Source organism: Castor canadensis, chromosome 12, assembly GCF_047511655.1.
Source record: "Castor canadensis chromosome 12, mCasCan1.hap1v2, whole genome shotgun sequence".
Lineage (NCBI taxonomy): Eukaryota > Metazoa > Chordata > Mammalia > Rodentia > Castoridae > Castor > Castor canadensis.
In genome coordinates, this window is record NC_133397.1 from 54733197 (window position 1) to 54747464 (window position 14268).

Here is a 14268-nt window from a genome sequence, read left to right on the forward strand (position 1 = left end):
TGTAGCAAGGTGTCTCAAGACTTCCTGTGCTATGGTTTTTCCTCCTTTTCAAGTCTCTGGAGTAGCTCCATCTCAAGCAATAGGCCCCTTCTCAGGATGACAGTTGGCTGTTGCTCTCCACGCTATGGAAAAGCATGAAATATCTTTCTTCCCTAAAGCTAGAGTGTCACACAGGAAAAGTCACTGTTGCACCACAGTCTTGTTCTGTAGTTAAGGCTTGCGGGAAAGTATGGGTTATCATGTGACTAGAATTTCCAGTCTGTTGCCTGGGCCACCTGGTTTATCTTGTCTTTGCCTTCCTCTTACCTCTGAGGAGCTGGGGTTGGAGTATGGACTGTTTGGGACTTTTCTCTTCCACCTTTCTGTTTCTCTATGCTTTTCAGCTGTACTGTCACCTCTTTTGTGATTCCTGGTGTTCTTCCTCTCTCCAGTATATAATCTCTGCTTTGTTATTCTGACTGTTCTCATTCATGGAGTCAAATGGAGGAAGTTTCTAATCTGCCATTTTGTCCTGCCTCCTTAGCCTCCTGTTCCCTTTAAATAACTTATAGGGCATTTGGAAGAGCACTTAAATTAACTTTAACATACAAATATTTTATATATGCAGTTTTCAAGAGAAATACTTATGGAAAGAAAATGTGATCATCTGAACTGAGTATCATGAAAACATGTAAACATTTTATATTAAATAAGTTTTACTTTCCTAATTTTAAAATAATCCATTATTAATGTAGAAAAATAAAAATGAAAGAAAATGTTAACATAATCTAAATATCCAGACTTCTTCTTACTTAGTACTAAGGATTTTTAAAATAAATGAGATAATTCTGTCTTATATAATTTTATCTCATCACCTTTCACTTACTATATACTCACATTTCACTTTTAAATGTTTATAACTGTAAATGTTAAAATTATCATATATTAAAATTAACTGCTTAAAGGTATTTTATTTCATGACTTATTTTAGGCACTGGGGATTGAACCCAAGGTGTGCATGCTAGGCAAGTACTCTGCCACTTGAGCTACACTCCTATTTCTCGTTCTGTGAATCTTAACAGAAGTTTTGATTCATATTATTACCACTACAATTAGCATATGAAACAGTTTCATCATACCAAAAAATTCTCTCATACTTTATAGTCACACTTCTATTATCCATAACCCCTGGCAATCACTGGTCTTTAATCCATAACTATGGGTTTTGACTTCATGAATGTCATACAACTGGAATCAACAGCATAAACTTTTGTGACTAGCTTCTGTCACTCATTATGATGTCCTTGTTAGTCATCAACAGTTTATTCCTTTTTATTGCTAAGCAGTGTTCTATTGTATAGATGTGCCAATTTAGTTATTCACCTGTTTAAAGGTATTTGTCTCAGTTTTTAAAAATTATGAATAAAACTGTTATAAACTTTCATGTATATGTTCTTGTGAACATAAGTTTTCAATTCTCTATGTTAAATATTCAAGAATGAGATTGCTGGATCATCAAAACTTTATAAGAAACTGCTAAACTGTTCCCAGAATGGCTGTACCACTTTGTACTCTCATCAGTAATGAATGAGAATTCCAATTACTTTGTGTCCTCACTAGCACTTGGAGCTGTATTTATTTATTTATTTATTTTACTGCAGACATTCTAATCATGGGGTATCTCATGGTTATAAGTTTACACTTCCCTAACAGCTAATAATGCTGAATTTTTTCATGTGTCCATTTGCCACTTGTATATCTCCTTATCTAAGTATATATTTAGGTCTTTTGCCCAATTTAATCATGATGTTTGTTTTCTTATTGTTGAACTCTTGAGAATTCTTCATATATTCTGTCATTCATTGGCTATGTGATTTGCAAGTATTTTCTTCCAGCATATAAGTTGTCTTTTCATGCTTTTGTCTTTTGAAGAATAAGTTTATGAAGTTCAGGCTAATCTCTTTTATTCTAAATGGCTCATGCTTTAATTATCTGTTCTAAAAAATTCTTTTGTCAAATCCCAGATTATAAATGTTTCTTCCTGTTTTCTTCTAAAAGCTTAACACCTTTATTCACTATAATGTCAGTTAGTTATAATAGAGATCATATGATCTGTAAAAACTACAATATTTACTATGGCCCTTCACAGGAATTATCTCCCTAAACAGCCCTAAGGTCATGTGTGATTCCTCCAACATTTTATCTTTCTTTCCAAAATATTTTTACTATTTTAGTTTCTTTGTCTTTGCACTTAAATTTAAGAATAAGCTTGACTATATATAAAAAAAAGAACCTATATAAAAAAAAGAACCATCTGGGATTTTAATTAAAATCACATTAAATTTTTAGATCACTGTGGCTCTAGGCCAGCCCAAGTAAAACTTATGCAAGACCCCCATCTCAACCAATAGGTGGGCCTGGTAGCATGCACCTGTCATCCCAATTTCTGCAGGAGACTGATATCGGGCAGTTCCAGACCAGCTTGAACAAAAGAAGTTTGTGAGACATCATCTCAACAGAAAAAAGCTGGGCATGGTGGTACATGCCTGTCATCCCAATAATAATGGGATTAGTAAAATGGGAGGATCATGGTCCAGACTGACCTGGGCAAAAAGCAAGACCCTATCTCCAAAATACCAGAGCAAAAAAACACTTGAGGTGTGGCTCAAGTGGTAGAGCCCAAGTGCAAACCCCACTACAGCTAAAAAACATTTCTTAGAGCTCATAAGACAGTTGACATCTTTACTATGCTGAGTCTTACAATCCATAAACATATGGTATGTCTCTCCATTTATTTTGGTCTTTGATTTCTTTAAACAGTGTTTTATAGTTTTCAGTATACTGATTCTACATGTTTGGTTAGCTTTATTAAATACCAAACATTTATTTATTTTGGAGCAACTGTAATTTAAAAAAATTTTGTTTTCAGTTGTACATTACTAGTAAATAGAAATATAATTTATTACTGTATGTTGACTTCATATCCTATGATCTTGTTAAACTCACTAATTCTAGCCATGTTTTGTAGGTTCCTTGGGATATTTTATTTTATTTATTATTTATTTATTATTTATTTTTATTCATATGTGCATACAATGTTTGGGTCATTTCTCCCCCCTCCCCCTCCCTTACCACCTACCCCACCCCCTCTCTCTCCCCCCCATCTCCTTGATACCCGGCAGAAACTATTTTGCCCTTATCTCTAATTTTGTTGAAGAGAGAGTATAAGCAATAATAGGAAGGAACAAGGGTTTTTGCTAGTTGAGATAAGGATAGCTATACAGGGAGTTGACTCACATTGATTTCCTGTGCATGTGTGTTACCTTCTAGGTTAATTCTTCTTGATCTAACCTTTTCTCTAGTTCCTGGTCCCCTTCTCCTGTTGGCCTCAGTTGCTTTTAAGGTATCTGCTTTAGTTTCTCTGTGTTGAGGGCAACAAATGCTATCTAGTTTTTTAGGTGTCTTACCTTACCTCATATTTCCTTTGTGTGCTCTTGCTTTTATATTGTGATCAAAGTCCAATCACCTTGTTGTGTTTGCCCTTGATCTAATGTCCGCATATGAGGGAGAACATACGATTGTTGGTCTTTTGCGCCACGCTAACCTCACTCAGAATGATGTTCTCCAATTCCATCCATTTACCAGTGAATGTTAACATTTCGTTCTTCTTCATGGCTGCATAAAATTCCATTGTGTATAGATATCACATTTCCTTGATCCATTCGTCAGAAGTGGGGCATCTTGGCTGTTTCCATAACTTGGCTATTGTGAATAGTGCCGCAATAAACATGGGTGTGCAGGTGCCTCTGGAGTAACCTGTGTCACAGTCTTTTGGGTATATCCCCAAGTGGTATTGCTGGATCATATGGTAGATCAATGTTTGGCTTTTTAAGTAGCCTCCAAATTTTTTTCCAGAGTGGTTGTACTAGTTTACATTCCCACCAACAGTGTAGAAGGGTTCCTTTTTCCCTGCATCCTTGCCAACACCTGTTGGTGGTGGTGTTGCTAATGATGGCTATTCTAACAGGGGTAAGGTGGAATCTTAGTGTGGTTTTAATTTGTATTTCCTTTATTGCTAGAGATGGTGAGCATTTTTTCATGTGTTTTTTGGCCATTTGAATTTCTTCTTTTGAGAAAGTTCTGTTTAATTCACTTGCCCACTTCTTTATTGGTTCATTAATATTTTATGTAAACAATCATTTTGTCTGCAAATAGGAATGGTTTGTTTTTTGTCAAGCTGTATGTTTTTTTAAAAAATTGATTTTTCTTGCCTTATTGCATTGGCTAAGACTTTCAGTACACTGTTTAGTAAGTGCTGTGAAAATAGTCATCTTTAGAACAATTCCAATCTTAGGAGGAAACTGTTCAGTTTTCCTCTGTCAAGGTGTAGAGTTTTTTGGTTTTGTTTTGTAGATGTTCTATATAGCTTGAAGAATTTCCTGTCTTAGTTTTCTGAGTTTCTTTTTAAAACCATGTGTAGGTAATTAAATTTTGTCAGTTTTTTTTTTTATGTACTAGTTGATCTGATTCATTGATTTGTCTCCTTTAGACTATAAGTATAGTAGATTACTTTAATTGATTATTGGATTTCTAAGATTAAATTCCAATGATTGTGGCATATGTGTATTATATACAGATCAAACATCTCTTCTCTAAAAGACAGGACCAGAATTGTTTTGGATTTTTGATTTTGGAGTATTTGCATATACATAATGAATGAAATATCTTAGGGAAGAGACCCATGGCTAAACAGAAGATTCATGTTCCATATATACCTTACAAACATGGCCTGAAGGTAATTTTGCACAGTATTTTTAGAGGGTCTGTTTTGACTGACTTGTCACATAAGGTCAGGTATGGAATCTTCCACTTGTAGCATTATGTTGGCACTCAAAAATTTTGGATTAGTGATGTTCAACCTAGATTTCTTAATCTTTTGTTGCAGATTTTTGCTTCAATGTACTAATCTATAGTTTTCTGTTTTTGTACTTTTCTTTGTTTTGGCAGCCTCAGAAAATAAGTTAGGATATCCTGCTTTTTTCTTATATCTTTTTAAAGAGATTTGCATAATTGATAGTTTTTTTTCCTCTAAGTATTTGTTAGGATCCATCAGTGAAACCCTCTGGTTCTGGAGATATCTTTTTCAAAGTGAGCTTATTTGTATATTTGTTTTGAGACAGGGTCTCAAGATGTAGTTCAGGCTGGCCTCAAACTAGCAATCCTCCTGTCTCAGGTACCCAAGTGCTGGGATTGCAGACACATACCACCATGCCTAGTTCTTTTTTTTAAAACTATAAATTTAATTATTTTCATCACACTAGTATTTCCAGTTTCATATTTGGAAGTTTGTGATTTTTAAGGAACTATTCCATTCTGACTATGTTATTAAACTTATATGCATAGAGTAGTTGACAACATCAGTATTCTAACATTTTTGAGATCTATTATGGTTTTTCCATTTATTGCTGATATCAATAACCTGTCCTGTAGTTTTTCCTTTGTCAGTCTAACTAGAGTTTTACCAACTTCATTGATCTCTTTAAATAAGATTTTGATTTCATTGATTGTTGTTTTTTTGACTTGATATATGCTTTTTTTCCTTACTCCTATTTGCCTTGAGTTTATTTTGCTTTTCTTTTTCTAGGTTCTCACTGTGAAAGCTTAGATTATAGGTTTCTTCTTTTTAAATATGTATATTATTTAGTCACAATTTTCATGCATGTATATAAATGGCATTATGTTGTTTTCTGCTTTTCATAAGTCTCCCTGAAAGTCTTAATTTCTTAACCTTTTCTTCTCAACACAGAAAGGTATGTGAATCTAGATTCAAAGAACATGGCAAAAAGATCAAAACTACACCAAGGAAATAGTGAAAAACAAGGCAAATAGATATTTCTGCTTGGTCTGCAATGGCATAAAATGAAACTGAACATTTCATTTCAAAGTTATGGGAGGTCATATCTAAGACTAATAGCTTTCAGGAAGGAAGAAAAACTCTTAGTCAATTCCTCTAAAATGGAATTGAAAATCATAGTGAATAGTCTGAAACATAGAAGGTAAAAACATATAGATATGCTTAGTTTTTCTCTATCTTTTTTTTTGTGGTATTGGGGTTTGAACTCAGGGCTTTGTGCTTGCCATATAGGTGCTCTACCACTTGAGTCACATGCCCAGCCCTTTTTGCTTTTGTCATTTTTCTTGCAGGCTCTCCCTTTTATGCCAGGGCCAGCCTGGACTGCCAGGTTCATTATTGGTTGAGATGGGAGTTTTGTGAACTTTCTACCCAGGTTGACCTTGAACTATAATCCTCCAGATCTTTACCTCCCAAGTAGCTAGGATTACAGGTGTGAACTACCATGACCAGCCTTATATTACCTTATGTTAAAATAAAATATGGGAGTGGGGGATATATCTTAGTGGTAGAGCACTAGCATGTGCAAGGCCTTGGGTTTGATCCCTACCACTTGCAAAAACAGATTAGATAAAATATATAGGGAGTGGGGGAGGTGGCACAAACAATGTATACTCGTGAGTAAATGTAAAAATGATAAAATAAATAATAAAAAATAGATAACATGTATAATATTCCCTCTGTACAAATTCTTAGAAGGAACAAAGTAAATCTTTGTGGGAGGTGGGCAGTGGTTCTAGTTTTTCTGAACAAATTGTGTAGCAGCATATATGTTGTTTGTAACTTTTACGCAAATGCGGTCATGTTTTCAGAAAATGTCCAAGGACTTCCTCATTTTTCCTGAGGGCTTCTACTGATACTTTCATAAATTCAATTCGGTTCTTTTTATTTCATTATCCTTGTGGAATTTCCTTGTCAACTAATTGGTAGGTCACATTCTCATTTATCAGTTCTTTTACATGATACCTGAACATTTCTTCAGCATTTCTTTCATCAACTTCATGAATTTTTTTGGCATGATTTTCAGTTGTTTCAAAATGTTTTATATTGATGTGTTGCTCATCAGTGAAGTACTGATGAACGAACACTTTATAAGTAGAGACTGGGGAGGGATATTTAAATTGGGACTGAGTTTGCAAGTAGTTAACTTATTCAGTATTTCATGTTATAAGGACCTTTGTTGCTGTATGCAACCTCAAAACCACAGGGTCTCAAAATGAATATCTGGGCAACAGGGACCCCCTGTATGTGAAGTTTTATATTTTTGATTGCAGTTTATGAAGTGTGAATGCTCTGAACTCTGTGGAAGACAAATATGATGCAAATAGTAATATCACATAAAGTCCACTAATAAAGGTTTAAGGGTTTTCAAAGTATATAATATAAAGCTTTATACATGTAATTATACTTTCATGTCTTTCACTTGCCTTAGTTAATAAAAAGAAAATGATGCATTCCAAGTCAAAATGCTACTCCTTAAAATACATAAACTTCAGACTTTGAATTTTCTAAGGTTTTTCTGTTTGTCTACTTCTGGTACTAGAAAACTACAGTTACATAAAAAGCTCTGAATCTGTAAAGCAGCTCATTTCTTCACAGTGTATCTTTACATACAATAAAGCCACAGAATGTAACTTCTCTTTCATAATAAACTTCAGTAGGTCAGAAAAAGAAGTGAAGAAAATAGACCAGATTAGACTGGAGAGAAAATGAAAATATTCTTTTTTGTTCTTCAACTTCTATTATTTTTCTTACATTATCTTGATCAGCTTTCTTAAGCATAGCTTTAGATTCACTGAAAACTTGTAAATATCTTTTGGTTGCTAAATTTCTCCTATACTTCCATTTTTATGTTTTAAAAGAGCTTAATATTGTTTAACTTTTTTGGAAACATGCTTAAAATTGGCCAGTTTTAGTCATATATGAAGGCTTGGAAAATATGTCTCTATAGAATTTCTAATTTTACAGGCAGCAAATATAAAACACTTAGTGGGCCTAACATGAACCTAATCAGGTCTGTCTAATGTGCATTATAGCTACCTTAAGAGCTTAACACACTGGATATGCTCAGTATATTCTACATTTATTTTGGTTTAAGATGCAGAAATGGACTTCATAGACATATGCCATATGTTCTTCTTTCATGCCAAGTTAACAAGAATTAAAAGACTGAGATGAATAAACCAGGTCAACTTAGACTGAGCCAAATTAGACAACAGAATAATTGTCAGATTTTCTGTTGGCAGGGACAGTTTGTTTTGAGCCAATCTTCATGAATTATAGGCTGTAAAAATTTTTTTCTGGTAAGTCTATTGCCAGGCATTCTGTTGACAATCTCTTTGTTTTGTAAACATTGAAAAATTTTATCAACTATATTGTTTATAGACACACATCAAATTCTGAATATATGGGTATGTTTTTGCTAGTTCCAACTTAAAGGAAAATTGCTTAGACATTAATCAATAAAAATAAGCCAAAATTTAACAACTTTTATCAGGGTAGTATTTCATTTGGGTTTTTTTAGGTATGAATTCAGATATAATAAGTACCCAGAACCTAACCAATATTGTAATGGATTTATTACAATAAATGTCAAGATAAGATGATAAATTTGCTGCAAACACAGGTTTATTTGTTCTGCAATAAAGAATTTTAGACCTTGAAGGGATAATCTAACACAAATGAAAAACTTGGGGCAGCTATAGTAATTGAATTATTTAAAATATTAACTAGCTTAGAGTAGACACTGCCATGTCTAAAGGTATTTATTTTTTATTCAGTCCTAGGATCATTTATTTTATTTATACACTGCCATCCTAACCCTGTATGATTTTTTTCCTTCTAAACTATGTTTTTTTTGAGTTGTGTATTATTACTGTCATTTTTTTGGTGGTACTGGGGTTTGAACTCAGGTCCTTGTGATTGCTAGGCAGGTGCTCTACCACTTGAGCCACACCCCAGCCCAAGTTATGTAATTTTTTTAGTTGTAAAGTTAAAAATATGAAATATAAGCCATTTGAATAATAATATTTGATTTTATATAAAGAATAACATCTTTGATGAAAACCAACCATTTGAATAGTATGAATGACAAAGTATAAAGTATAAACCTTATAAAAGTATGAAGTCTTTGTCAATCCACATAATGGCAATTTAAAAAACTCATCTGTACCTTAAATGTTGTAACTGTTTTAATTTGGAAACTCTTGATTCTCTTATATATCTAATGCCTAGTTTACACCATTTTCAGGCATCTAGAGAAAACCATATTCTTCAGTTCATGGCCTGTTTCCTCTATTTTCAGAACCAGCAATAATGACATTGAGTAACTATTGACACTGACTCTTCTCTCTCATCTACATTTAAGGATTACATTAGGCCTATCTGGATGTTCAAGGTTAATATCTTACTATTTTAACATCATGATTAGCAACCTTAATTTTATCTACTGTCTTAATTCCCTTTTGCAATGTAATTTAACATATTCACAAATTCTAGAGATTAGGACATGGACATCTTTGGGAATCCATGTGGGAACATTTGTTATGTTTATTCCTATTGTGCTTATCATACATTCTAATATCCTACAATAACTTCTCACTGCAGCTAAAATGAGGACTTAATTGCTTGGCCTACTAAGGTTCTAAATAAATTCTTTCCTTCTACCCTCCCCCACCTCTACTTTACAGTGTAACTATATTGGTTCTGGTACTTGAACCTCTCAATCTTGTTTCCACCCTTGGGTCTTTGCATGTAGTTTCCTTTCCCTGGAATGCTCTGTCATATCTTCACAGGGATTACTCCTTATCATTCAGGTTTTAACACAGATACTATCTTCCCAGTGAAATTTCCTGATGATGGATTCTTTATATTTTCTCCTAATGTGTACCATTAATTGAAAGAGTTTTACTCACATATTTTTGCTTGTTTCTTATCTCTGGCACTCCTCTTCCCAACATACCTGAGAACTCCAAGAGAGCAGATGGTACAAATATATTGCCTATGTAATATGTGCCAAGTATATACCAGACACTTTGATATAGCTTGGTGAAATTATAATGTCTAAGATGGTCATAATGTTCCTGCCTTCATGGAATTTATAAATTAATGAGGAAGCAGATATGAGTCTAATAGTCACATAGAACATATGATTACACATGTGACAGTTTGAAAGGTTTTCAAGTGTGTTTTATCTCTAGTAGGACTAGACTCACCTAGTAGTTTCTCTTGGATATTTTTGTATGTTTGTTTTCTGTAAGACTTTAGTATCAACTTGTCTACTTCTCTAACTCCGTAAGAAAGTATGTTGGTAGTTTTATTGGGAATGCATTAAATTTATAAATTAATGTAGAACTGACATCTTAACAACATTAAGTGATCCTATCCCATCCTTCGATTTGTTTGAGGCTATTTTTATGTCTTTCAAAGTGCTTCTAAAGTTTCCCACATGTAGATTTTGTACATTTGTTATGTTTATTACTATTTTAGTTTCTTCATTGGTACCATAAATTATGTTTTCTTTAACATTTTGTCTTCTACTGTTTGTATAGGTGAAGGTTTTTTATTTCTGTATTTGGATTTTAAATTCTCTAAATTTTTAAAAAAATATTTGACTTAGCTTTATCATTGATTCTTTAAGGCTTTTCAGTTAGATTGTCTTATTGCAAATAGAGATAATTGTATTTCCTTTCCAATTCTTATGCATCTGATTCAGAAAGCAGCAAACCTTTTCTACAAGAGCACAGAGCAAATATTTCAGGCTTTGCTGGTCATATGATCTCTGTCTCTGTTACTAAACCATAGGCAATAAATAAATAGACATGGGTATTGAGTGGTTTCATTAGGAATAGGAGTAAAATGTTATCAAAGCCTTTTCCAACATCCATAGAATAATCATGTTTTTTTATGGTGTGAGGACAGATTTATTTTTAATTCATTGCATCTTACGTGACAAAAGGCACGGTTCTGGTGGTCTTTGAGATCGATATGATATTTTTTGCTATGATGACAGAAGAACAAATTACAATCAAAATAAAAGCTTTACCAATATAAGCATAAGGAGTACACAAGGGGAAAAACACCTTAAGTTGTATGCACAAGATGATAATGACTCCTGATGACAAAGGAAAAACTTGGCTAACTTATTCGCTAATATTTATATTTTTGCATTGGTATTCATGACTGATACTGGTTTGTTCTGTACTGTGGAAAGTTCTTCCTTATTTTCAGTGCTTTGCAGAACATTGGGAATATCTGATCTTTGAAGGTTTGGTAGAATTCTATCAAACCATCTGGACCAGTTGCTTTTTTCAGAATAAATTCCTTAATAGTTTTGTTGATTTCTTTTCATGGAAAATGGCACATTGCAGATTTCTAAGTCTAGTACTAGCCACTTGTGGCAATCTGTATTTGCCTAGGACATTATTTTATTTGCAAAGAAATCTGAAAAATAGTCTCGTGATTAAAAAAGCTCTTTTATTTAAGTGGTTAATTTCTCTCTCTGCAGTTTATTTTGTATTATAGCATTGTATTTTTCTCTTGATCAAAGTGGTCTATTTTGTTAATTTTTCAAAAATGTCTATTCAACAAGGTCTTAATAAGGTCTACAGTTTTGTCTTTTATCAAAGGTGTCAATAAACTAAGGCCCACAAGCTGGTTGCCTGTCTGTTTTTATAAATGAAGTTTTATTGTACCATAGTCCTTTGTCTATTGTCTATGGTTGTGTTTGAGTGACAATAGTGTTGAGTACAGTAAGACACCTTATTTGTGAATTTATCACACATGATTTGACCAAGCATGGTCAACAAGTAATAAATTTTTAAAAATAAAAAAATTTCGAAAACAAAAATTCTAAACTGCTGTGCATGTGTGCCACAGCTCAGTGGGCGTGGAGAAGCTCTCCGTCAGTCCCACATTACCATCAATTGTGTTGAAATCATTGTGTGATGTGCTGAGTGTTTCCCTGCCCTTAATTTTGTGAAAATTTGTCTCCTAAAAGGAAATGGTGCTAAAAAAGCATGGTAAAAGTTAATGTGCTTAATTTAAGTGATAAAGTGAAAATTTTAGATTTGTTCAATATATACTTACAAATTTTTTTCTTTTCTTTTTTTTTTAGGTGATCTTGGGACTTGAACTCTGGGCCTCACACTGGCTAGGCAAGCACTTGAGCTATGCTTCCAGCCCCTAAAATATTTATACCATAACAATTTAGGAAAAGTTTGCCATCCCTGCCCTCTCAGTGTTTTCTGGTTTTATCTTTATTTCTTTCCTTGTGATTTCATTTTGGTTGGAATTACTTTATTATTTTTCTGATAAGAATGCATAGTGCTATCAATTTTCCTCTAATCACTTATTACTTTTAGAACTTTCCTTAGAGTTTCAATCTATATTGTTTCCATTATCATTATTTCTAGAAATTTCATGTCCTCTTTCACCCAAGAGTTGTTTTAAAGTCAGTTTTAAAAGCAGATACCTTAAAAGCAACTGAGGCCAATAGGAGAAGGGGACCAGGAACTAGAGAAAAGGTTAGATCAAAAAGAATTAACCTAGAAGGTAACACACATGCACAGGAAATCAATGTGAGTCAATGCCCTGTATAGCTATCCTTATCTCAACCAGCAAAAACCCTCGTTCCTTCCTATTATTGCTTATACTCTCTCTTCAACAAAATTAGAGATAAGGGCAAAATAGTTTCTGCCGGGTATTGAGGGGGTGGGGGGGAGAGGTAGGGGGTGGAGTGGATGGTAAGGGAGGGGGTGGGGGCAGAGGGGAGAAATGACCCAAGCATTGCATGCACATATGAATAATAAAAAAATAAAAATTAAAAAAAAAGTCAGTTTTAAAATTTCTTGAAAGAAGGACATTTTCGTTCTTATTAAAATTTCTAGTTGAAATTACATTGTGATTAGAGAGCACTTATAATATTTAATGAATATTAATAATATTTTTGGCACTTATTTTTTGCCTATGGGATAACAGAAGAAAATTTCTTCCATTACCAGAGTATAGAATCTTATAAATATCAATAATATCTAAATAATTATGCTGTTTAGGTATTTTTCCCCTTACATTTTGCCCATTTTCTCTATTTTGTAATAGGAATAGTGAGCTAAAAATCTCATTATTGATGTTCATATATTTTTGCATCTTTTGTCAATTTTCCTTACTAGACATGGTTTCTGTGTTATTTGGTGTATAAATATCCATAAGTATTATTTATATCTTTGTAAAATCTGCATTCATTTCATGCTTTTGGGCTTGAATCATATTTTCTCTCTAGTTAGGATTATTAGCATTGGTTTCTTATTATTTTCATTTACTTGGAATATCTTTCCCATCCATTTATATTTTTGGCCTTTCTGAATAATTTTTGATATATCTCTTATATATGGTATATACTGGATTCTGCTTTGTGAGCAAATTTAAAATCTTTTTTAATAGGTAAAGTGAGTCCATTTTCATTAACTCATATCACTGATTATAAGAACTTTGTAAATGTCACAATACAACAATAATATCACTGATAGGCTTGGTCTCAACTATGTTCTAGTATTTTGTTGTATTTGCTATGTTTCTCTGTGAAGTGTGTATGTTTCCTTTGCTGTAATTTCTTTAAAAACTGGTAGTTAGGAGGACTTGTAATTTGTTCTTTGTAATTCCATATTTTCTATTTCTGCATCTTTTTTTTTATCTATTGTATCCGTATTTACTCGCTAACACTGATTGCCTGCACAACCATGAATTTATCTTTGACTATGTTTTCCTCCTAATTTTTTAGTTGTATTGTTTCTACTTAATCACTACTTCTTCTGTCTATATTATATGTATTAAAATATTCATAATCAGTTCTGTTGTTGAAGGTTCCTCAGTCATCACATAGTTGGATGAAACTTTTTTTCTCCCAGGGCTGGCTTGGAGAGAAATTCTCCCAGTCTTAGCCTCCTGCATAGCTTGGGATGATAGGCATGTGCCACCACACCCAGCTATTGGTCCATAGATGGGGTCTCATGAACTTTTTACCCAGGCTGGCCTCTAATCACAATTTTCATGATCTCAGCCTTCCAAGTATCTAGGATTACAGTCATGAGCCACTGGCACCCAGAGATTGAACTTTTAAAATTTGCAGCTCCACTTTTGCCTTGCCTTGTAGTTTATTTTAGAAAAGTCTGATGATAGTTTATTTTTTTTGGGGGCTTTTATAGGTTATTTGATCTTTTTACCATGAGGCCTTATTTTTTTTTTTTTCATCATGGAAATGCAAGTGCTTTTCTAGGATGTTTTGGAGTCAATTATTCTGATACAGTTTTCTCAGGCACCAAGAATTCCCTTTATAAAAAGGAAAAAGACTGCATAGTGTAATGCTTCATTAGATTTTTGTT

At 33.3% G+C, this 14268-nt stretch overlaps 1 protein-coding gene across 11 annotated transcripts in view; it reads right to left on the minus strand.

The window, feature by feature from the left end:
* Positions 1 to 14268, minus strand: part of Wdpcp (WD repeat containing planar cell polarity effector) — a 373249-nt gene that overhangs the window by 52711 nt on the left and 306270 nt on the right. The window lies entirely within an intron of this gene.